Source organism: Myodes glareolus, chromosome 9 (assembly GCF_982192425.1).
Source record: "Myodes glareolus chromosome 9, mMyoGla1.1, whole genome shotgun sequence".
Taxonomy (NCBI): domain Eukaryota; kingdom Metazoa; phylum Chordata; class Mammalia; order Rodentia; family Cricetidae; genus Myodes; species Myodes glareolus.
The window spans coordinates 21,738,983-21,764,942 of NC_142034.1; the positions used below are offsets into that span (position 1 = coordinate 21,738,983).

The following is a 25,960-nucleotide window of genomic DNA, read 5'->3' on the forward strand; positions in this document are numbered from 1 at the left end:
GTGATTCTTAAAAGAATCAGTTTTCTCATAGGATGTGTGTTGTGTGATGCTTTACTCTTTTGGCTTTTTGAGGGGCCCACCACCCAGCTCCCAAATAAATCACATGGAGGCTTATTCTTAGTTATGAATGCCTGGTCTTAGCTTGGCTTGTTTCTTGCTGGCTTGTCTTATCTTATCCTGTCTACCTTTTCCCTCTGGGCTTTTATCTTTCTCTTCTGTATGTCTTTCTTATTCCGTGGCTGAGTGGCTAACCCTTAGCATCCTCTCCTCTTTGTTCCGGCCTCGCTATTGGCCGGTCAGCTCTTTATTAGGACCATCAGTGTTTTAGACAGGCACAGTAACACAGTTTCACAGAGTTAAACAAATAAAAATCACTCACACCTGAAAATAGTATTCCTTAACAGGTGTGGGAGTAGGCATTCGAACTGAAAGCCAGGAAGACACAAAGTTACAGGGGACCTGACCCATTCAAGACGAAGAACACCAGTTCAGTTCTCAAACTTTGGAGACATGGGAGAGGCTGGAGTTCAGATCAGCCTGTCAAATCAAGAGGAAAGAAGGAGCATAGATTGAGCACCTGCTGTATGCCTGGCTCTGTGTTGGGTGGTTGGTCATTCATTTACATTAAACTCTGATTTTTGTTAGTGGTAGAGATTAACCCTTTATTGCAAGACAAGTATGGGAACTGGGAACATTTCCGCTGGTCTTTCAATCCTGTGAGTCCTCTGGTGGCCGACTGGACTGTGACGATGGAAGAGATAGATGCTGTGGGTAGTGGTCCCACCAACACTGTTCTTACAGGGGAACTGCAGTGCCCATAGCCCATCTCTGCATGTTGGTTTTGCTACAGAAGAAACAAGTATATTTGGTGTGCTGGTGGGTTACAGTTTTCTTCACTATCTTCTGAAGGGAGGCACTATAATGGGCCTGGCAGGTTTTTTTGTTGTTGTTGTTTTGTTTTTTTTTCAGCATTTCTCTGTAGCTTTGGAGCCTGTTCTGGAACTAGCTCTTGTAGACCAGGCTGGCCTTGAACTCACAGAGATCCACACCTGCCTCTGCCTTCCGAGTGCTGGGATTAAAGGCATGCATCACCACCGCCTGGAAATGGGCCTGGCGTTTAATGACCATGCTGGCCTTTCAGTGTGTTTAGCCATGTCTCTGTGATGTAGGTCCAAGCCCAGAGAGCTGAAGTCCCTTTTTTGTTGTTGTTGGCTTTTGCTTCTTCTGTAAGTTTATTAGAGAATGGGAAGCCTTTTAAGCCGGAAGTGACATATTGGATATTGGTTTATTTAACTTTTAGGATGAAGTCCATGGCAGCAGAGGAGGACAGGCCAGAGTGAGGGGGACTGGTCTTGTGGCAAAGCAGTGTACTGAAAGGAACTATGGCCTTTAGACAAGAGGCTTCCATGGAGACGCGGAGAAAGGCCAGGGGCAGGTCTCAACAGAGATTTTTTTTTTTTTTAAAAATGAAATAAGCCAACTAGACCAAGCTAGCATCAACCAATCTTCTTGCCTCAGCTTACAAGTGCTGGGAATACAGCCATATGCTAACTTCTGTGCTGGGCTTGAACAGTGTTGTAAAGATGGAGCAGACGATGGGATCAGGTGAGGATGTGAGGTGACGGAGGGTCTACTTCAGGAAGGCAGGACTGGAGTGGTCAGATGGTGCGGGGCTGCAGGATACAGAACTGTGGCAGCTGGCATACCGCTAAGTCACTCAGGCTTTGACCTGACTATTCAGTGTGCCCCCCACACCTCTGTGTGTGTGTGTGTGTGTGTGTGTGTGTGTGTGTGTGTTCATCCCAGTGCTGGAGATCAAACTTACTCCTCCTTTTTTTTTAAAAAAAGTATTTATTTATTTATTTATTATTTTTTTTGAGATAGGATCTTCACTATGTAGCCCTGACTGTCTTGGAACTCTACATAAATTAGGCTGGCCTTGAATTCACAGATATCTGTCTTAACGTTGGGCACACCTGGTCCTTTTTTGTTTTAAGGTGGGGTCTTATCTGTAGTTCAGATTGATCTAGAACTCACAATATAGCCCAGGCTGGCCTCAAACTTCGAAGCTCAAAGCTGTTCTAAAGCTATGTCCTCATATCCTCTTAGGCGCTGGGTTATAGATGTCAGTCGTCACCATTTCCAGAATTTTGTTTTGACTATTTTTTTTTTTTGAGACAAGATGTAGCACGATTAACAAAAACCCAGAGTCAGATTCTGGGGTTCAACCTAAAGGTCAGAAAAGCAAACCAGCCAGTTACTGGCTCTTAACTCTCCCTCAGTCCGAAATGGAGATCCTGCCTCCAGGAATCTCAGAATGAGACTGAAAGGGGGCTGTCTTCTCCTGTCTTATATTCCTCTCTAGGGCTGGGATTAAAGGCATGCACCACTACTGCCCGGTTTCTGTGGCAAATTAGTGTGGTTACTGGGATTAAAGGTGGGTTACCACTGCTTGGTCTGTAAGCTGATCAGTGGGGCTGTTTTACTCTCTGATCTTTAGGCAAGCTTTAATTTATTAAAAGGCAAGCTAAGGGGGCTGGAGAGATGGCTCACAGGTTAAGAGCACTGACTGTTCTTCCAGAGGTCCTGAGTTCAATTCCCAGCAACCAGATGGTGGCCCACAGCCATCTATAATGAGATCTGGTGCCCTCTTCTGGCATGCAAGCATACATGGAAGGATTGTTGTATACATAATAAATAAATAAATCTTTTTTTAAAAAAAGGCAAGCTAAATGTTACTACAACAGGATCTCATTGTTCAACCCTAACTGACTTGGAACTCAGTATTAGATCAAGATGGTATCAGACCTGCAGGGATCCTCCTGCTTCACTCTCTCAAGTGCTGGTATTCTAAATGATCACTACAAGTTTATTTGTGTATGTGTGTTTTCATGATGAGGTCTTGCTGTTAGCCTGACTGACCTAAAACTCCTGATTCTCCTGCCATATCTTCCTGAGCAGATGGAATCTGAGGCTTTACTATCCCATCTGTCTCCATTTTAGTTTCCTTTTTCAAATGTATGTGTATATGTCTAGAGGTTGACAACTGGTGTCTTCATTATCAATTCCTAACATATGCTTTTTGGGATAGGGTCTCACTATCCTGGAACTCATTATAAAGACCAAGCTGGCCTTAAACTCACAGAGATCAGAGATCTACTTGCCTCTGCCTCCCAAGTGCCCAGACAATACTACACCTGACTTCCACCTTCTTTCGAAAAAAAATCTATCTATCTATCTATCTATCTATCTATCTATCTATCTATCTATCTATCTATCTATGTGCATGTGTTTGAATATGCCTATATACCATAGCATATCTGGGAAGGTCAGAGAAAAACTTGGAGGGGTCAGTTTGCTTCTTCAATCATGTGTCGGGATCCTGGGTATTAAACTCAGGTTGTTAGGCTTGGTGACAAGTGTCTTTACCTGCTAAGTCATTTAGAAAGCCCCCACCTTATCATTTGAAGTGGTCCCTTACTGAATCAAGAACTCACTGATTGGTTAGACTGGCTGGCCAGCAAGCTCTGGGTATCCATGAGTCTCTGCCGCCCCCCACCCTCCGGGGGTGTCAGGATCACACTTGGCTTTTGACATGAGTGCTAGGGACCTGGGTTCAAGTCTTTAGACTTGCATGGCAGGCGCTTTGCCAACTGAGCTATCTCCCCAGCCCCCAACTGGGTTTATAAGTTTAAGCCATAATGTTTATCTTTCAACTGTAGTGTTTTATCAGTGGATAATATGGCCTCTCCTATTTGCTAAATGACTGATGAAAAAGAAGAAGAAGAAGAAGAAGAAGAAGAAGAAGAAGAAGAAGAAGAAGAGGAAGAGGAAGAGGAAGAGGAAGAGGAAGAAGAAGAAGAGAAAAGAGGTAATGAGATGGGCACGGTGGGACATACCTGTAATCCTAACATTTGGGAAGCAGAGTCAGGATTGTAGCTGTAGGTTAATCTGAGTTACATACAGAGACCCTGCCTAAAACAAACAAACAGCAACAACAAAAGGCAGTGGATATAGGTGTTTTGTCAGCAGGAAATCATTAAACAAACACTAAACTACAGTATCAGGGAGCCAGTCAACTGATTAGGTGATATGTGGGATATCCTGCCGTGAAGACCAATGATCAATGCTTGTGCTCTCCCTCCCCACACTTCCCTAAGTAAATACAACAGTTTCCATACTGGAGTGGATCTCCTGGGCAGTGGGAGATTCATGTCCATCATTAGGGATCCTACACGGAGGCACTCACTTCTTTGGTATTTATTTATTTATTTATTTATTTATTTATTTATTTATTTATTTATTTATTTATTTATTATGTATACAGCATTCTGCCTGCATGTATACCTGCATACCAGAAGAGGGCACCAGATTTCATCATAGATGGTTGTGAGCCACCATGTGGTTGCTGGGAATTGAACTCAGGCCTCTCTGAGCCATCTCTCCAGCCCCCACTTCTTACTTTGAAAATAGGTATTAGCTGAGGAAGTAGCTCAATGGCAGAACACGTGCTTAGCATGTTCGAAGTCCTGGGTTTCTGTTCCAAACATTACACATGCATAAAGATGGATCTGACGTGGTACCTGAGGTCCCAGTCTGGAGACTGAGGAAAGGGTTCAGGCATCTGGGAAGCCATTAGTAGATGTGAGTAAAAGCTTAGGCTGTCTATTTCCTGGGGTCTAGAATCCAAAGTCTCTTTTGTCGGTCTTGCAGAAGGATCAGCGACCCAAGAAAGGTTAAGAGTCATTGATTTTTTTTTCTCACCAGAAATTAATAACCACATCTATCTTTAGGGAAAAGGACTGATGGAGGAAGATTTTATTAATAAATTTCAACCTAGGTGGGATGTGGTGCGGAGTGTCTGAAATCTCAGTGCATTCAGGAGATAGAAGCTGGAAAAATCTCAGAGATCCTGTCTCAAAAAACCAAGCCAGGCAGTGGTAGCGCACACCTTTAACTCCAGCACTCGGGAGGCAGAGGCAGGCAGATCTCTGTGAGTTTGAGGCCAGCCTGGTCTACAAGAGCTAGTTCCAGGACAGGCTCCAAAGCTACAGAGAAACCCTGCCTCGAAAAACAAAACAAAACAAAAACCAAACCAAAACAAAGAAAACAAAAATGTCAAGCTTCCTGAACTGTTTGGGTATGTATGAGCTGTGTTTTAAGAAAGAAATGTCATTGGGGTTATCTGTGTGGTGAGATACTAGCCCTTTTAAGATTTTATCTTATCCCTCTTTGTGTTAAATACAGGCAACACAAACACTACTGATGTACTTGTAAGTCTGCATCCTCACATGCACATACAAATCACCACACAATGCAAAGTTTATCCTCTATTCCATAAAGCAAAGCATATCCACATACCATGAACTGCCAGTTTCAACTCAGTAAAATTACACACCCTACAGACACGATGGGAAAGAAGTCAGATATTTTTCAAGAACTCAGAAAAGGCTAGATGACCTAAGACCTACCTCCTCAGTCTTAAGCAGTGATGGAAGAATGTCTCATAACTATTTCTCCCAATTGGACTTTTATGCTTAATGGTAAAAGACTAGTTAATGATAACAGTGAGTCCTAAAACCATCAGAAGGGAAGAAGAATATTTTATGGGCCTTCTCTGTGTGTGTTAGTTTCAGTTTTAAAAATCAGTACCTAACTTAAAAATTATTTAACGTGTGTGGATTTGTCTGCATGCATGCTTGTGCAACACGCGTGTCCTTGGTGCCAGCAGAGGTCTGAGAAGAGCCTCACATTCTTTGGGTCTGGAGTTACAGATGGTTGAGAGCCACCATGTGGGTGCTGGGACTTAAATTCTGAATTCTCTAAGACCAGCCCGTGCTGAGGAATCCCTCCAGCCCCTAAAATCAGTATCTCTTAAAGGAAACAAATTGATCAAAACTCTGTTGAACTATTTTAAGAGGCAGTATAACAAAGTAATGAGAAAAACAAAAACAAAAGCAAAAAGCCACAACACAAAACTCAGACACGTGGGAATGGGAAATGGCAAATACTGTATTCATGTCAGCTGTCATGAGTATGCTTTCTGCATTTCTGTGAACTGACCAAGAAGTCTTCCTTTTGAGTTTCATGCTTGAAGCGATGGAACACAGCACTGGGCTATATCCACGATTCTCCCCCACGCAATCTAGTAATTACTCTATTTCCACGTCATATTTCCGGGTATATGTCCAGACTCACGCAGACATTGAAGTTCAGAGCAGTCAAGAGTCGCCCATGTACTTTTTTGATGTCCCCAGAAACCCAAATGCATATGTGGGATGATACTCGGAGACTGCCTAACTGGCTGATTCCCACGTGGTAAGAGTCTCACAATCTCGCCCCCACGTGGTGCCAAGGGCCGGGAAAAGGGAGAGCGGGCAGAGGCGAGCCGTATCAGGGCATTTAAAGTGTCTTGACGTCACGCACTGCCAGGAACTCAGCTGAGTTTTCAGCAGGACATTCCACTAATGTCTCCTCCCTCCCCCCGGGCTTTTGTGAGCTAGGCCTCCGCTCTTCCCCTGACCGCGGCGGGAGGAACACGAAGCTCTCGGAACAGCCCGCGCAGGGAGGCGTGTCCAGACGTCTCTCGACCCCACCTTCTCTTCTAGAGGCGTTTCTCATTGGTCGATGGGCGGGGCCTCGGTAGAACAGCTCTCGCCCCGAGGCCTCGGGGTGGCCTAGCGAGCGGGTCGTTCTTTAATTATGCAAGGAGGCGTGTCTTGGCCAGTTGGGAGATGGGTGGGGATTGGCTGGAGGGGTTGTAATTCAGCGGTTTCCGGAGCTGCAGTGTAGACAGGGAGGGGGAGCCTGGGGTTCCGACGTCGCGGCGGAGGGAACGAGCCCTAACCGGATCGCTGAGGCACAACCCGGCTCGGTGTGTCGCCTGATCGCGTCGGCTAGGAGAGGCCAGGCGGCCCTCGGGAGCCCAGCTGCTCGCACCTGGAGTCAGCGCAGCCCGGCCAGTCGGGCCTCAGCCCGGGAGACAGGTGAAGGGGGTGCAGGGTGGGGCCACCTCCCCGACGGCATGCCAGCTGGGGGACACCGCGGGGCGTCGCGCCCTTGCGGCTTTAGGGGTGCTTAGAGCTGTGAATGGAACACTTTAAGGGAGGCGAGAGGATAGGTGGAGACACAGAGGGTCACCCCGGAGGGACTGCTCCACTGATGACAGGAGCCGGCCTGGGAAGGGAAGCGGCGCTGGAAGTTTCGAGGGGGAGATGCGGAGGGAGATTCCGGGGGTAGAATCGCGGAGCGAGGGCATTCTAGGCTGAGGGTGACAGAAGTCAACTACGGCCCTCCAATGCCTGCTCCCGGAGGCTGGGGACTTTCAGGGCCACCAGAGCCACTGTCATGCTGGCGGAGATCATTGGGGTGGAGGAGTTGGAAAGAGCCTCCTTCCCGCCCCCGTGCTGGGCCTGGCGGCTGGTGCTGAGCCACTTTCTTCGCCTTGCCCCGCTTCTGCTCCTTCAGTAGCCAGCTGGACCCCTTAGGAGGTGGGGACTGGTGTTCCCCCCACAGCCTCTTGGGCTGGCTAGTTGTGGCTACGATTTTTTCATAAGAATCATATTTCCTATAGGAAATTGACAAACGTGTTCTTTCTAAATTTTCACCCACCACTATGTTAAACTATGCTTCCCCACACCTTGTTAAAAAACATTTTTTTTTTAATTTAAAATAAATCCCTGGTCAAACCAGCTCTAAAGAGCAACAAACCTCTTTCCTCTTTGACATTGTTCTCTCATAAACACCTGGTAAACTCGACTAGACAATAAATAATTGAGCCATTGCGTTTACTGGATTGTGGTGTTGCTTAATTGCATAGGACAGAATGAGCCAATCAAGAGTGGGAGTTTTCTGTCTCAGAGCCAAGCTCTTGGGTAAATGCAGAAGATAGAGAAACAAAGACTGGTTGGCCTTGACTGAGTTCCGCGTGTAAACTTTACCTGTTGGGATGTGTGTGTGACTCTAAGTAAGCAAGTTAGCAAGTTCAGACAGTCACTCAAGTCCCTTTTTCCATAACTTGTCCACATCACTCTGTTGTACCAATTGATATGTGTGTTGCTACAGTCAGTGGTTAGTCATTTTTTCTTACTCAAAATGTATGTAGTCTACACCTGCTGTTTTCTGTACTAAAGGACTTATTTAGTCTGTGTATGCACTGTGAATATTGGACTGTCGGGTAAAGCATGGATTTGAGTTTATCAAAACGTTAAATCATCTCCATCTATGTGGGATTAGACTATATGTCTTGAGCCAGCCATATTTATGTTTTTATATTAAATAATGCCCATGTTCCTTGAGGCAGCATTTCTGTTTCATTATTGTATGTGCCAGACCAGAACACTAGTGGAATTTTTTTTCAGAGTTTATTTCTCTTTATTTTATGTGCATATGTATTTTGCCTGTATGTATGTCTGTGTACCATGTGTGTCCAATGTCCAAGGAGGCCAGAAGACATCAGATCCCCTTGGAACTAGAGTTACAGATAGATGACAACATGTGGGTTCTGGGAATCGAACCCAGGGCTTCTGGAAGAAAGTCTGGAATAATAAAAATGAAAAAGTCGGAGTGGTTTGTTTGTAATCTGTTAGTACACTCGCCACAGAGAACCATTAGCAGCAGATTCATGAATCTTTTATTTTCATATGTAGTTCATTGGGGACGAATAACCACTTAGAAATAATCCGCAGCGTGAGGACCTTCAAAGGGCCTGGGAGGTAGGTTAGTCACAGAACCTTAGCCTCTTTTTGTAGATAAGGAAATTGAGGCCAAAAGGACAAGACACTTGCCCAAGGCATAGTGTGTCACAGCGTTGGAAGTACTAGTGACTGCCAGCTAACTTACTGTTCTGTGTCTTTTTGTTGTTTGTTTTTGAGACAGGGTTTCTCTGTGTTGATCTGGCTGTCCTGGAACTTGTTTTGTAGACCAGGCTGGCCTGGAACTCACAGAGATCTACCTGCCTCTGCCTCCTGAGTGCTGGGATAAAAACGTGCACCACCACTGACCAGCCCTGTTCTGTGTCTTACTTGAAAAGTAATTTTTTTTCTTGTTATCATAATTTACTATCAAACTTAAGCTATTTATTGATGGGAGATGTTTAGGCAAATTTTAGGTAAAGGGTAGCTGTGACCTCAGTGACATTTAAGACAGAGTCTTGTGGTCAGTGGTCATTTCTGTCTGCAGAGAGTTCTTTCCTTTTGGCTTTTGTTTGTCTTGACATTCAAATGTGGGAAGGGCAGAAGTGGTGAACACCATTTGAGATGCTCAAGCCAGCAGTTTCTTCCTGATGCTTTCTGAGAGATGGCATACAGCTCAGTGGATATGTACTCTCTTTGTGGAAACTGCCAAGGAACATAGGGTATGTCTTGTTTTGAGAATGTGCAGTCTGTTGGGGCAACTTGATAAATGCTTCATCATGTAATGCCGCAAGTTAATGTCCTCAAAGAGAGTAAGGCATCACACCTGTGTCTCCCTTCCTCCCTACTTTCTCTCCCTCCCCCTCCCTTCCCTTCTCTCTCATACTGTTGGGATGGAACTCATCTTGCTAAGCAAGTGTTCTACCATGGAACACATTTTTGTGTCATTTGTATTTTAAAGTTCTAGCGAAGCTTTCAGGTCTTTTTTAAAAAACTCATCTAAAGAGTACTTGCAGGACATTGGGAGCAGTGTTGTGGATCAGCCTCAATGAGATCCAGTAGGATGATGTTGTTGCCTTGATGTCTTTGGTGGTGAAAAGAATGTCCTGCTTGAAAGCCTTGCCTTAGTGTGATATAAATAGTTGGAATGACCAGATTATATTTAGTGGTAAATTCATAGAAATAATTTGTTTAAAGGACTATTATTTAAAGGACTAAACTATTGTTTAAAGGACCATTACTAATATAAGGCCAGTTTGTTCTGCATAGCTAGTTGGAGGCTACATTCGTAACAAAACCCTGTTTCAAGAAAAAGCACTCCCACAGAGGCAGAAGGATTGCTGCAAGTTCGAGGCTAGCTAAGGCTACAAATTGAGTCCCAGCCAGCCAGGGCTACATAGAGAACATACGTAGAGAACAGTATGTTAATGAACCAAACAAGATCAAAGCACCACCAACAACAACAACAAAAAAAATCAAAGCTAGGCAGGGTCCGAGGATAATGAATATTCAAAATCTCACCCCAGTTATTATGCAGTTTAAGAAGCAGTGGGTAATAGTTTTTTGTGCCCCCCTCCCCCATGGGGACCAGGGCGTGTATTACTGTAGTGTAGACTCAGGACTGAACAGTGGTTTAAGATTAAGCTGCAGAGGCAAAGAAATCTGGGTTTGGATCTTGGGTTGGCTGCTTCCCAGTCAGAATCTGAGCCTCAGTTTTCTTATCTGTTAAAAAAAAGAAAGATGAGAGACAGGCCGGGTGGCACATGCCTATAATCCCAGTAGTTAGGAGGCTGAGGCAGGGGCATTGCGAGTTCTGGGTTGGCTTGAACTATACAGGGAGACCCTGTCTCAAAACGAAGCAAATTCATTAAGATGTTTACATCATACTGGTCCATAGCAAGTGTCCCAAGTGTCTAAGGTCTTAGTAAGGTCCAAGAAAAGAGAGGTTCGTTCTCTTCAGGGGTGAGGGTACAGGAGACCGCCTGAGTACCTGGGAGGTGAATAGGAACTTTTGCAGAGCAGGAAACAGGTGCATACAAGGTGGAAGAGTGCAGAGCTTAAAACAGCACCGTGTGTTCAGGGGCTATAAGTGGAAGCTCTTAATCCAGGAGAAGGAAGCAGAGGGAGGGGCCACAGAGCCACACCTCTTGCTCCTTTGCCTTGAAATGTCCTTCCAGTAAGTTGTGTTCTTTTCATAAAAGTAATTTACGCTGTTGTAAAAAGCTAAGCTTGTCTTCCTGCTAATAGTTGAATGTGTGCTTCTCTAGACACTTTTTTAAGTTTACCCATTTATCTTGGATCTATTTATTGAAAATCATTTTAACAGCTCAACAAAATACTATGGACAGCAAATCTATCCCCAGAAGAAAATGATGATTAGACCCTGGCTTTTCTTCCTGCTAGCTCTCTCTGTGGTAAATGAATGACTTTACTAACCACTGAGCAATTTATCTGACCTTTGACCTTTTAATTGCATCAGTCAAGAAACTAACATTTTGAGCTCTCTGAACTGGGAACACTTGGGTAATGTGCTTGAGGGTTTTGACACATACAGTTGCGGGGGCTTTTTAAAGATTGCTGTGAGGCCAGGCTCCCTCTTTGTCCTTAGGCTGGGTTCTTTAACTTGTCTAGTTTCAGTTTCTTTGTTCACAAACTGCCCACTAGGCCCACTCACACAGTAGATGTGAAGATTAAGAAGATAATTGTTATAAGGTGTTTTGCATAGTGCCTAGCACATAGCTAATATTCAAATACTTTTAATTATTATTGTTAAAATCTGCATTCTCTCTCTAGCTACAAAGTCGGGCAAGTTATGATTCATGGTCCCATTAGTGACCGGGAGGAAAGAAAGAGTAATCGGGAGATTTTGATCTACTGGGAAATAAACTCAATGAATAGGGACGGGGATTTACACTGTGGGAGAGGAGACGGAGCCTTTCACATAAAGATATAGACATGGCAAACTGTCAATTCCTGTTACACAGAGGCCCTTATGGTAAACCTCTTTGCACCTTCAAAGGTCTATGCTTCCACTCCATTTATTTTAAGTAATAGTCGACACATAAAAAGATGATCACCACTCAGTAATAGTCCCTTGGAGTTTCTCTTCCTACAAGAAGTACTGCTAGAGGCTAGGAACATGGCTGAGTTGTTCGAATGTGTCTCTCATGCATATAACTGACTTCCATCCCTAAGACTGAGTAAGCCCGATATAGTGGCACACTCCTGTAAATCCCAACACTTGGGAGGTGGAGACAGAAGCTCAGAGTTTAAGGTCATCTCAGACTACAGTGGGAGTATGAGGCTAGCCTGGGCTGGGTGAGACACTGTCTTGAGAAATGGGCAGTGGCCGGTGAGTGTTGCCGGTGGCCTGGCTCTGTGGGTAAAGGCGCTTGACACCAAGCCTGACCACCATTCCCGGAACCTAATGTGGTAGAAAGTGAGAACCGATTTCCACAAGCAGTCCACTGAAGTTCATACCTGTCACATGGTGTGTGTGTGCACATAGGTATACACACCTGTAGCCCCAGCAATGCTGAAGGCCTGGAACTTGCTGGCATTCTGTCTTAGATTTTTGAAAAAAGGGCCAGAGATATAGCTCAGTGGTAGAGCACATACCTGCCATGCACAGAGCTCTGGGTTCAGTCTCCTGTACCATAAAAATTTGAAATTTTTAATTTGTTTTTTTAAAATATATTTATTTGTTTATTTGGAGACAGGATCTCAGTATGTAGCTCTGATGGTGGCAGCCCTGGAACTCACTGTGTGGACCGAACTCACAGAGATTTTCTGCCTGCCTCTGCCTCTCTATTGAATAGCTGAAGGGTAGAAGAGTGGTTAGGGTAGAATTTTTTTTTTTTTTTAAGAAAGAAGCTAGCTAATAGGAGGAGCCCTGTTTTGAATTAGATGAGGAAAATGGGTCAGCTTTTAAATTTTCTTTTATATTTATATTTTAAAAAGATATGAAGATCCTGCTTCAGCATCCTGTGTAGCTGGGACTACAGGCAGGAGCCACCACATTAGTTAGTGCAGAATTTGGAGTCCGCTAGTGTAGAATTTGGTTTGCAGGGAGGAAGACGGGAGGAGGACCCAGGTGGATACACACATGAATGACCTTTAAGAAGTTGATTTGCTGTGTGCTATGCAGCTGCTCCGTCTCTCTTCACATCTGTACGTGTGTGTGTGTGTGTGTGTGTGTGTGTGCACAATGTGTGAGGGTGTGTATGGATGTGCAGATGTTCATGGATGTCCATCACTGAACTGGCAAAGCTTTGTTTTTCTGTCATTGTAACTTTTCTTTGATCGCTAACTGCTCAGAATGGCGTTACAGATAAGGAAGACTTGGCTTCTGTACAAACCAGATTCATTCACCTCCTTAATTTTGGGTTGGAGGGGACAGGAAAGAACCAGCGACCCATCCTACCCATCCAACCCATCGGCCCAGTGTGGGGCAGGAGGAAGTCAGCCGTGCTTGAAAGAGAAAGTAAAACGTCTCATAAATAATGGCTTCCTCATCGTGGAGGAGGGCTGCTAATTATTAGGGGGATGTTTGGGTAGTTTTTGTAGACGCCGTTTCTGAAAACTGATCGGGATTAGGGAAGGGAAACCCTGCCCGTCTGTGTAGTCACCTGCTTTCCCGACGGCTGATTGATTTTATTAGTTTGCGGTCCCAACCTCCTGCTCTCGCTATGAGAGTCTGAGCCTTTGAGTCTGGACTCCGCACCTGCTAAGGTAAGAGCTTCCTGAAGTGTGTGTTTCCCCACACCTTATCTAATACTGATTTTGTTTTGCCTTTCGCAAGCTCTTCTTTTACTTTTCTCCTGGCAGATTCTAAATGCATTAGACTTTTCCCTTTCCTTCCCCTTCCACCCCAATGAAGTCCTAAAAACCTCAAAACACAAATGCAAGCTGTATAATTACCTTTCCTGTAAACCAAACAATGTGAGTTATCATTAAAATAGTTAGCCTTTGAATTTTTTTTCCTACTTGTGGTTTAGACACAATAAATATTTAATGTAAGGACGACTTTCCCTGGCAAATCATTTTTGCTGTGGTCTTCTTTTTGTCAAGTTATGTAGGAAAAACAAATTCTTTCACATTCATCAAAATAAACTCCTGCATAAAAGGGAATGGGATAATTAAAGAATTCTGTAGCATGCAAGTATATAAATGTATATGCGTGTATGGATATTTCATTTTAATAGGTTTCACTCTCTAGCCCAAAGGACTCTCAGCATTCCCCTGCCTCAGCCTCCTTAATCTTATTCCTAATTACATGTGAAAAAGCACCCTGTAGATAGGCTCTGTATAGGACGCTGATGAATGTTCTGTGTGTGGGACCCTGGCAAGCCCTGATGACAGCATGGAAGGTTCTCAGGGTCATGGAGCCATGAAGAGATTCCTTTCTCAAAGTGTCTACAGTGGGGGACACTGGTCTTGTGGCCCAGCCAGGAGGTACTGGGAGTGCTGTACTCCGCTCAGTTTTGCTGTGACCCTAAAGCCTTTGTAAAAGCCACATGTGGTGGGCCACCCCTGTAATTCTTGTAGTTGGGGGGCAGAAACAGGAGATCTTGGTGAGGTTGAGGGCATCTGGACTGCAGAACAAGTACTGGGCCAGCCAGGGCTACAGAATGAGAGCCATCTCAAAATGCTGACTGAGTAAATAAATAAATGTTCGTCCCTCTATATTCTTTGTCAAACCTGCTCTCAGAGTGAAGCTGTTCATTAGAAAGTGATAGCCTTTTCTGCAGAAGCATCTGGGTGCTCTGGATCAGAAGTGTTCTGTAGGGGCTTGGAGTGCAGCCTGATCCAGCATAGTCCTAAGCTGTGCAGGGCCCCGAAAGGAAGGCAGCTGAGACGTGGGAGACTCTGCCTCAAAAATGAGAGATGGGTGTTTGCTTATCCAGGGGGAAACTGGCAATGTGTGCTGCTATTTGTAAAATTTGAACTTAAAGAGAAAAAAAATTGTAGCAATTGAACTTAGGAGTAAAAATTAAAAATTGAGAAAACTCAGCGGGACAGTGGTAGCCTATGCCTTTAATCCCAGCACTTGGGAGGAAGAGGCAGGTGAATCTCTGTGAGTTCGAGGCCAGCCTCGTCTACAAGAGAGAGTTCCAAGACAGGATCCAAAGCATCAGAGAAACCCTGTCTTGAAAAACAACAACCCCCCCCCCCACCAAAAAAACCCAAAATGAAAACAAAAATTGAGAAAACTCATACCTCTATTTGTTAGTTAACTGGTAGTTAATAAATGTAACTCTTTAGCATTAACAAATGATTTTTATTTTGACATGGTGGAGAATAAAATGTACCAGCATTTGAAGATTTGTAAATCTTAAAACTGACGTTTTCTAAAAGCGACTAATGTATATTACAAAAACACACAGGGGGATATTATATAAAAAGTACAAGGTAGAGTGGATATCAGTGTAACTGTGAATGACCCCAGAGTCCACACCTGCCTGGCCTTTGAGGAACTACCCCCTGCCAATATTTTGAGCAGCATTAAAGACTCCAGATTACCTTGAAAGACTGCATAAATAATCTTCTCTTTGCTGTTTGCCACATCTCGGTGAAGCCAGTTTTCACTGGAATACCTCGACCAAAACAGCATAGTGCAGCCGATATGTGCTGCAGCTATGAGATTCCAAAGGCCTCTTCCCTTCTTCCCTTCCTCTTAGGCTGGCTTCACACTTGCTGGTAGTAGCCTGGGTTAGTCTTGAACACCTGATCTTGCTGCCTCCACCTCTTAGTGTTGGGGTCACAGGCTTGAGGCAGCACACCCAGCTTTAACACCTTTCCATTGAGCCAGAAATTAGATTTCTAAAATGTTCTATTTTTTAAAAAATGCATTATTTATTATTATGAGTCTGTGTGAACAGGTGATGTGCTTGTGTAGGGCTGTGTATGGAGATCAAAGAGCAATGCTGTGCAGTCGGTTCTTTCCTTCTGTTTTTATGCAGATTCTGGGGCTGGAAGTTGCTTTGCCAAATGCATACAGCAAGCACCTTTCCCTGCTGAGCCCTCTCGCCAGCCCTAGATTTGTGAAACTTTCAATGGTGCCGCTTTTTCCACTAATTTCTGCCCCTTCGGAAAATGTGGTTATGTTTCATAAGACATCACTGCTACTTTTGCTAATGTGCATTGAGTTAATTGTTTAAATGAATTCTGTTTGTTTGAAGCAGTGTTTTCTTGTATAACCTAAGCTTGAATTTAAGGATTTAGGGAGCTTCCAGAGTGTTGAGATAAACAGGCGTGGGGCCTCTGTCATATACATAGAATTTCTATTGATAGATAATATCTAGGAGGTATTTTTTTTTCCTTTTTAGAGTTTTGAGTCAAGAACTTGTATCTCCAGGTACCCTTGAATGCTCATATCTTAGACTGGCGGTAATCCTCCTGCCTCTGCCTCCTTAGTGCTGGGATTACAAGTATGTTCTTAGACATATCTAATAAATTTGGTCTCTGTAAACAAAACTTTGTCCTCAAGTTTTGAGGTCATAGGTAGTCCTAAGAACAATGCATTCTTGTGCTATTTGAGGAGGTGTGGTGGGGGAGAGGTACTGATTCTCTGGCTCTGATTAAAACGATCTAGGGCCATTTCAAGCTTTCTGCCAGGCATTACCATATAGATTGGTCCTTAGTTTGAGAAACTTTTACAAGGGCCATAAATTCTTCAGATTAGTCCAGAGATTTAGAAATTACTCTTTTGAAGATAAAATGCTTTGGAGATTTCTTTTTATCTTGATTTTTCCTGATGTTTATGTCCCTGAGAATGACTCTTAAACTGGTTATGATTGACCAAATCATATGTCACCAGACACCAGATTAGGGTTTGTCTGGTTTTGTTGGCTGGTATTCAGGAGCCTTTTCTCATAGCTTCTCAACACTTGGCTGATTTCTTTCCTCTTTTTTTTTTTTTTTTTTTTTTTTTTTTTTTTTTAGACAGTTTTGAGACAGGGTTGCTCTGTGTGACAGCCTGGCTATCCTGGAGTTCTCTCTGTAGATCATGCTGGGCATGAACTCACCTGCCTGCCTCTGCCTCCTGAGTGCTGGGATTAAGGGCATGTGTCACCACAGCCTGGCCATAATTTTTTTAAAAATAATTCTGATGTAGAATTGCAGTTCACTTTTGTAAGAAATGTGAACCTAAGTCAGACATATTATTAACTTTTTTAAAAAAATAATTCATATATTTTACATACTTTGGTATTTTGCCTGCATGTATCCCTATGTGAGGGTGTCAGATCTTGGAGGACCGGACAGTTGTTAGCTGCCATGTGGGTGCTGGGAACTGAACCCAGGACCTCCAGCCCCCTGTTATTAACTTTTCTTTGTTTCCTAAAACAAAGGAAAAATTTTTTTTCTTCTTGTGATTGTACTCATTGGAAAAGATGCTTGTTAGATCTTATCTGGTGCAGTCGGTCCCTTCACTTTTCTGTTCCTCTCTATAAAATGGGATGACTTTTGCTGGGAGCGTGCTGATGTTATCTTGTCCCCCTCAGGGTTCCCTCTGGCTGAGTGACTGATTGGGAGATCCCGTGTGAATTCTTGCTTCAGGCCACATTCTGAGTGGGTGGGAGTCTTAGAGTTTAGGCTACTAGCTCTCCCAGAAACCTGGATAGAGTTTCTTTCTAGTGTCGGCAGCATTTCTTTCTTAAAAACAAACAAAAGACTTGGTTTTTAATTAATTAATTGGAGTATCGGTATCCTCATGTGGAGGTCAGAGGAGTCCATTCTTCCTCCTATCATGTGGGTTCCTAAGGTCAAATTTAGGTGTTAGGGTTTGGGAGCGGCACCTTTGTTACTGAGCCATCGAGCAGGGCATAATTTCACAGTTTTCATGGTCTGTGTGGGAACTAATGGATGAGACCAGTTGCTTTCACTTCTTTTTCTTGGTATGTTCATTGATTTTGATAAGATGTAGTAGAAAAGCTTGCGTAGTTAGCCTTTCTGAGGTTAAACTGATATGCCGGGATTTGTGTTTGTTTTGAGACAGGGTCTTTATCCCAGGCTGGCCTCATTATGTATCTGAGAATGACCTGGACTGGAACAGGCTGGCTTTGAACTCATAGATTTGTCTACCTCTACACCTCAGCTTCTCAAGTGCTGGGATTACAGCACATGCTACCATGTCTGGTTTATGTGGTGCTAGAGACCGAACTCAAGACCTCTTGTGTACTAGGTAAACACTCTACCAGAAGAGCTGTATCCCCAGCTCTAGGCTTGTCTTTTTTTAAAGCTTCCCATAAAGTTAAATTAATACATTTCAAACATACACTCACATACACAGAGAGAGAGACACAGACACACACACACACGAGAGTTTGTTTGAGGCAACATCTTGCTATTAAGCTCTGGTAGGCCTGTTACTCAATGTTTACAGTCCACACTGACCTCAAACTAATGGCAATCCTCCTGTCTCAGCTTTCGGAGTGCTGGGACACAGGTAGATTGACAGACACGTGAGGTAGAAAACCTCCTAGTTTCCCTCTTCAGTTTCTTGGCTGTTAACATCTTGCATTTGCAGGATACATTTGTTGCAATCGATAGACAGCTATGTGTTGTTTGTAACGAAGAGCACAGTTTACTCTGTTCCCTGGTCTGTGCTCTTTGTTAGTGTCAGAGACGTGGTCTCCATTGTGAATGTAGACGTGGGATCTATCCAGCTCAGATTCCTGAGTCCTGGCATTACAGGTGTGCACTTCTGTGCCCCACCACTTTGTGGATTATCACAAACATGTGGTGTATACCCACCACTGCAATTTTGTTTAAAGTACACACTGTCTCCAAAGCCAAACACTCTACCTATCCGCCCATCCACCCCTCCTGTAGCCCCTGCCAACTAGTTATCCTTTTTACTATCTCCATAGTCCAGTCTTAGAGAATATTAGTCATCGTGCAAACAGTAACCTTTTAGATGGTTTACCACCTTTAGTGGTACAGTGGCCTCTCCAGTTTGCCTTCTTTACTAAACAGAGTGGATTCAGGTTCCTCCTTGTCTTTGGTTTGGTGCCCATTTCTCTTCATTGCTGAGTAATACTGACTTGTATGGCCCTTCCCTTGGTGTATGAGCCTGTTTACCCAAACGACATCATGCTTGCTTCATAGTTTGGGCTGTTATGGGCTGTTACTGTTTTGATTTGCAATCTTCTAGTGGAATCTGATATACTTCTTTTCATATGCTTGGCCATCTGTGTGTCTGTTTGATGTGCTGTCTGTTCAGACTTTCTCCAGATTGTTTCATTTCTTTTTGATGTACAAGGGGGACTGAATTTAGGGTACTACATCTGGGTGTGGTGGCGCGTGCCTTTAGTTCCAGTACTCAGGAGGCAGAGACAGGTAGAGCTCTGTGAGTCTGAGGCCAGCCTGGTCTACATAGAGAGTTCCAGAACAGCCAAGGCTACACAGAAAAAACCTGCCTCAAATAAGCAAAAAAGAATTTAGGGTCCACATACTGGTAAGTGCTCTCTACTACTGAGATGCACACCGCTCCTTTTCGAGAGCAGGGCTTACTGAGTTGGCCTGGCTAACAAGTTTCATTGTGGTTCAGACAGGACATGACCTTGGGAAGCACCTGCCTCAGTTTCCCCAGTAGGTGGGCTTAGAGGCTTGTTCTACCAGGCCCATCTCTCACCCAGCTTTAAATTGAGATGTGTATTTTTTTTATTGTTGAGAGTTTTAAAAGTGTTATTTTTTTTTTTTTTTTTATTTTTTTTTTTTTTAGTAAATTTTATTAAATTATAAAAGTTTCCATTTCCGCCCCCCCTCCCAACACCCTCCCACTCCCCCCACTCCCCCCCTCCTTCCCCTCCGACCCCCAGGGCAGTCAGGGTTTCCTGCCCTGTGGGAAGCTCCAGCTCCCTCCCCCTCCCTCCAAGTCCAGGAAGGCGAGCGCCCAAACAGACTGGATCCCCAAAATCCAGCATATGCAGAGGAAACAGGTCCCAGTGTCATAGTCAATGGCTTTTCAGAAAGACCCCGGGCCAGCCACAGTCAGAGAATCCGGCCAAATTCCGAGAATCTGGCTAGATCACGTCCTCGTTCAGTCCCAGTCCGACTGGCCCTGGTAAATTCTCATCAGATCCGTTCCCTTGTATCAGTGGGTGATAGCATCCCTCGCAGTACTGATTTCGTCTTTCATGTTCCTCCTCCTTCCGCTCCCCCTCCGGACCTCGGGGGGCTCAATCCGTTGCTCCAATGTGGGCCTCCGACTGCATAGCCGTCCTTCTCCAGACAAAGGATCACTCCGAAGGCCCTCTGGATGCAAAAGTGTTATTTTAAAAGTGTATATTTTGGATATCTGAGCATACGTATACTTTTTTATTTTTTTATTTTTTTTGTGCTAAGGCTACAACACACTGACCTACATCCACAGCACTCCTTGGATGCATTTTATCTTTTCTTTGTGAAACTCACAGTCTTACACATGTTAGATTGAGCTGTTTCCCCAGCTCTTCTCCTTAGAATATTTTATGCAGGTTTTTATTCTTCTTGTTCTAGACTTCAGTCTCATGCAGACACTAATGCTGGGAAACGTGCAATTAGTGAACTGGGAAGAAGGAAGTGAAATATTTGTGTCTCACCACACAATGCTGGTAATTATAATTTTAACCTTTAGCTCCCTTATGTTTAGATAAGGCTGGACAGAAGGCTTAGTCCACTATACACTTAGATGCTGACACTTCTGTTTAGACCCGTGTCTCTGCCCTTGGACCTGTCCCCAGGATTATGATTGGCTTCTCCTTAGAAGCCCATCCTTTCTGAGCCTTGATGAGTCTTGCTGACTTGGATCCTGCCCAGCTTTCAATTTCATTGCTAGTCATTTTATTCTGGTTTGGTTCCTTAACACAGGGTTCTCAGTGTAGCACTGACTGGCCTGGAACTCAATACGTAGACCAGGCTGTCTTCAAACTCGTAGCCATCCTTCTGCCGACGTGGGAGTGTTTTTTCTTGAGACAGGGTTTTGTTATGTATCTTCCAACTAGCTATGTAGAACAAACTGGCCTTAAATTAGTGCTAAGGATGTAACCCTGGGCAAGCATTTGATAGTAAGCCACATTCCTGACCTCTATGATTTTTTGAGAGAGAAGAATCTCTATTTCTAGAGTTCTTCTTCTTGGGCTGTTTTTTCTTTTAACTTAAAATACTTATCATTACATGTGTATGTGCATGATGTATGTGTTGGGGGCATGCAGGTACTTGGTGTGTGTGTAGAGGTCAGAGGTCAATTTTGTGGCATTGGTTCTCCTTCTACCTTCATGTGGGTTTCAGGGTTAAACTCAGGTCACCGGCTTCTACAACAATCACCTGCAGGGCCATCTTGTTGGCCCTCTTGGGCCCCTTTTAATTCCTGTTTTTTTTTGGGGGGGGGTAGGATTAAAGGAGAAAGGTGAGAAGACAGCCTTCCAAGGAGTCTTGGGTTGTTTTTTTTTTAATTAAAAATTTTAAAATTATTTTTGTTTTATAGGTTTTTTAAAAAGATACTATATATATATATATGTTCTGTCTGCATGTGTCCCTGCAGGTCGGAAGATGACACCAGATCTAATTATAGGTGGTTGTGAGCCACCATGTAGTTGCTGGGAATTGAACTCAGGACCTCGGGAAGAGCAGTCAGTGCTCTTAACCATTGAACCATCCCATCTAGCGCCCTTGTATGTCTGCATCATGTACATGAGGTTCACAGAGGCCAGAAAAGAATGCTGGATTCCTTGGAACTGGAGTTACAGATGGTTGTGGGCTACCATGTGGGTGCTGGGAATCAAACCCAGGTTCTCTAGATCAGCAGCCAGTGCTCTGAACTGCCGAGTCATCCCTCCAGCCCCTTTCCTTGAATCTTACAGGCATTTCCTGGTGTTCTTCCTTGTCATCCTTGTCATCCTTTCCCTGAACTCAAAGGTTGAAGCGAGAGAGGGAGTGGTGTTAGTCTTTGGTGCCTTTGGTCTCTCTGGGTGGAGTTCTCTTCCTTTTCTATGCTCTCTTTGTAGGTTATTTCAGCCACTCCTTTGATGTGGAGGGAGAGAGAGAGAGAGAGAGAGAGAGAGAATGAGAGAGGGAGTGGTGTTAGTCTTTTGAAACCTCAAAGACTGCCTCCTCCGTGATGTACTTCTTCCAACAAGGCCACGCCTCCTAATCCTTCCCAAACAGTTCTATCAATTGGGGACCTAGTATTCAAACATGTGAGGACCATTCTCATCCAAACCCTCTGTGAGTCATCCTCAAGAAGAGAATGCTCAATTTATTCAACTTAATCCAGGGTTAAATACTTTTGGCCCCAGTAAAGAAAAACTCCTCCCACCCAGAGGGGGCTGGGGAAACTGGTGCCTGTGAGAGCTTCTCCACAAGGGTGCAAGGCAGTGTCAGACAGGTAAGATGGACCTTGGTGCCTGGGCTCTTCCAGGCAGGTTGAGAAATTACCATTTTAAAGTGATACAGAGCCCTTAGGCTATTATACCAGGCTATAGCAGAGCAAGCACGGAACTTAGCAGGAAGCTTAGCTGGTTAGCGTAAACATGTCTTGCATCCTGTGCTTTGGCCTCGAGGAACAGGGAAGACAGGGCCTCACAACCCTCCATACCATGTGAGTCAGAAATCTAGCAGGCATCCTTGGCTGCTTTCTTCCCTCACTTCTGCTTCCATTCAGCTCGTCAGTGAGTCTTGGTTTTGTCCCTCATGGTTTCTCAACTCCTCTTGATTGTCATGTCCTTTCTGTGGTGGAGATGCTAAAATTGCTCCTGTACAAAACTAGAACTTCTGGGTAAATGGAGCTCTCCAGTAAAAACAGAAACCTTCAGATGCAAAAGCAGTCTCCTCAAAAGAAAGACCAGAAACTGGCCTGGAGTGTGTCTCAGGCCACACCTTTTCTAAGTACTGCTTCCCTGTCAGTCCTAAAATACCTTTACCTCCCACCTCTCTCCACCCCACCTTGTCTCCTTCTCCCTTTCTCCCGCCTCCCCCCCCCCCCCGCATCTTCCTTTCTTCCTCTTTCCCTCCTTCCTTCCCTGTCTTGATAAATTACCTAGGCTAGCCTCAGCCTTGCAACCCTGTCTCAGGCTTCAGGAGTTGCCCCCCTCCTCTCATCCCCACCCCTTCACACCTTGACCTGGTTTCACTGTGTAGCCATAGCTTAGGCTGTCCTTGAACTCACCATTTTCCTGTATTAACTCCAAGTGCTAGGATTGCAGGCATGTGTTACCATAGAGTTCACATAGACTTTTCAGTGATTTCCCCCACTTTTGACCCTCCCACCTCCAGCTTTGAGCTGTTTGAGGTCGTATACCATACTTCTTCATCCGGCAGAAGATGTGCAGGCACATCCGTTCCGTTGTCTTAGCTCAGTTGTTTCTAGAATTGATCTCTCTCTCTTGTCCACTGTCATCTTATTTTTCATTCTCTGTCCATGTGTCATGTTGCGGGCTTTTGGGTCATGCTCACCCAGAAGATATGTGCCATTCCTTTTTTGCACATGCCGTTCATTCCCTCTGCTTAGACTGGCTGCCCCTTCCTCTCCAGAGTGGCCGCTTCTCTTGTAGCCCTGCTATCTTTGTGAAACAGATTTCCTAGAGTAGCCCTGAGCCCACTTTCAGGTAGCTCTGTTGTCCATAGGGCTGTCTTTCCATCAAAGCAGTGTTTGGTATCTTAGTAGGAACAAGGTCGCATACCTCTTGGGGGGGGGGACACTTTGCTTGTCAGATGCTACATGAAGCTGCCTCTCAGGCATTCATTCTTGTCCTAGTTGGGGTTCTGGATTCTTCACCTGTTTCTCTCTGGACTCAGCAAGGCACCTGGTAGAGTCACGCAGGTGGTCAATAAGCCAGTGGAGACTTTTACACCTGTCCGAAATCCATACAGCGGCTAGGAAACCTCAGAGAAAGTATGCATTTTTCATTTTGATCTACGGAGGCCACAATTATACTTTTTCTTTTGTTTTTTTTTTTTCCTTCCCTGAGGTAGCCTCTGAGCAGCCTCAACTACTCTCAGACTCACAGAGTCTTACTCATCTAAGTGGCGGTGTTGAGGAGGCCTCTGGACATCAGAGTGCCGTTCATGAGAAAGGATGCGGCAAGAGCGTGGTTTGAAGGAGTGAGACTGGATGAACCACTTGGAGGGTGAGAGTTGCAGGGAAAACAGAAGGTTTATACTAAAAGAGCTTTTATAGCTCTGTTTTTAAAGCCTGTTCCTGTAAAATTGTGAAATATTTTCTAATGAAAGTTGGACCCTGTAAAGATCACAGTCAGTCATTAGGTTGGCAGAAATGCCATGGGAATCAACGGGAATGAGTAAATGCCACAAACCACACTAACTTAGTGGATTAAGAGACAAACGTTTTATTGTGTCCACCGGTTCTGTAGGCAGGAATTCAGGTAGGCACAGCAGAGGGGACTTGTCTCTGCTACTTGACATCTGGGGTATCATCTAAGAAGCATTGAAGAGCTGCACTGTCTCCACTTCATAGCCAGTGCCTGGCCTGGGCTCGTAGATCAAGTGGCTGCATGTGGCCTGCCTGCTTGTCTTATATTTCTTGCAAGGTGGTTGGGCTCTGGAGAACCTCTTTCCTTTCTGGAAAATCTGACAGAGGCATTGGCGATTTCATATCAAGTCAGCCTGGGAGGCTGAAGCAGGAGGATTTCAAATTCAAGTCCTATTTAGACTCCAGAATGATTTCAAGATGAGCCTGAGCAATTTAGTGAGTTTTAAAAGACTGTGGGTGGGATGGGTGGGAGTGGGATTTAACTCGGTGGAAGAGCTCTTCCACAGCTTGCCAGGGCTCTAGGTTCGATCCTCAGCACCACAGACAAAACAGTTGTTTCAGCATCTTTAGCACTGCTTCTGAACAGGTGAGGCTTTAGCCACATTCAGGGGAAGATAGGAGACAGATTGCTCATCTGCCACAAAGATCCTTGGATGCGAGGCTCAGTAAACCCATGCTGACTTGAAGGGAAAGGAGTTGCGTTTTATTGTTAATTTTTGTAGGTGGGAGACAAGAGTTTGCCTTGAACTCATGTTTCTTCAGCTTCCTGAGAGCTGCGATTGCAGGTGTCTGTTACCATAAACACCTGAAGGAGTCCTCCTTCCCTCCTTCCTTCCTTTTCTCCCTCCCTCCCTTCCTTCCTCTCTTCCTTTCCTCCTCCTCTGTTTTGACAGGGTCTTACTTTGTAATCCAGTCTGGCCTTGAACTCATGGCCATCCTCCTGCCTCAGCCTCGCCCCAGTGCTGATATTATAGGTGTGAGCATATGGATTCTCAGCCCACATTGACCTGTGCTGAGTGACTAGGACTTCCTTAGGGTTACTTAAAGGGAAAGTGACCTGAATAAATTTGGGAAGTTTCTTCTCTCCATGGACATTGAACTGTATCATAGGCTTGTGTCTTGGAAATTCCAAAGTTTGTATTTTCCTTATCAACTTTATTTCAGATCCTGTATCTCTGTCTACCAAGCACTGGTTTACAGCCCCACACTGTGTGCGCTGGGATCCAAACATATGCTTGTGTGGCAAGCTCATTTCTGAGCCATTTCCCCAACCTTGAAATGTTGCTTTTGAATTGAGGAACTTTTCTCTTGTTGAAAGATTCCTAGAAGGTCTGTTTTAGTTACGGTCGTACTGCTATAAAGAGACACCATGATCAAGCAACTCTTATAAAGGAAGACATCTAACTGGGGCTGTCTTACAGTTTCAGAGGTTTAGTCCAATATCATCATGGCAGGAAACATGGCGGCACGCAGGCAGCCGTGGTGCTGGAGAGGCAGCTGTTCTACAGACAGCAGGAAGAGACTGACACATTAGCCTTCAAAGCCCATCCCCAGTGACACACTTCCTCCAACAAGGCCACACCTACTCGAAGAAGGCTGTACCTTCTAATAGTGCCACTCCCTATGACTCATGATTCTGTGTGGCCATTCTGATTCAAACCACCACAGGTCATTCTCGAGTTTTCCAAACAGGAAGAGTTGGACTTCGCAAAGATTACTTTTTTCCTGGGAGCTTGGCCTAACCTGGGAAAATCTGGTCCCCATAATGCAGAACAATTCACTCTAGTGATTCATCCATCCTACTGCACATGCTTTTTGTTCCTCTGCTGTGAGCTGGATGTTGCACTGGGTGCTGGGCAGGGGACACATTAGTGAGCCCAAACCAGGGCTCTTCTTGTTATCATGGACCTTTGAGTATAGGAAATGAGATTTATAAGAATCCAGTTATTTGCACACTTACTAGTTCTACTTCTCTGTAAAAAACTAGCACACACATCTCATCTTTGGAGAGTTTAGAAAGAGAGCTCTTAGGTGGCAAATTCACACCCCTAATTCTTCTTAGACTAACTTTAAA

The 25,960-nt window shown here is 44.5% G+C and overlaps 1 protein-coding gene across 5 annotated transcripts in view; it reads left to right on the forward strand.

Moving 5' to 3' along the window:
* The first annotated feature begins 6,785 nt into the window (after window positions 1-6,785).
* Window positions 6,786-25,960, forward strand: part of Stat3 (signal transducer and activator of transcription 3) — a 55,717-nt gene continuing 36,542 nt past the window's right edge. For 3 of the 5 annotated variants that reach the window (XM_048450678.3, XM_048450677.3, XM_048450679.3), the window contains exon 1: window positions 6,850-6,986. The gene's annotated coding sequence lies outside the window, so the exon portion shown is untranslated. Of the gene's footprint in view, window positions 6,987-13,176; window positions 13,365-25,960 lie in introns of those variants that run through there. The other 2 variants (XM_048450675.3, XM_048450676.3) reach the window with 2 other exon arrangements.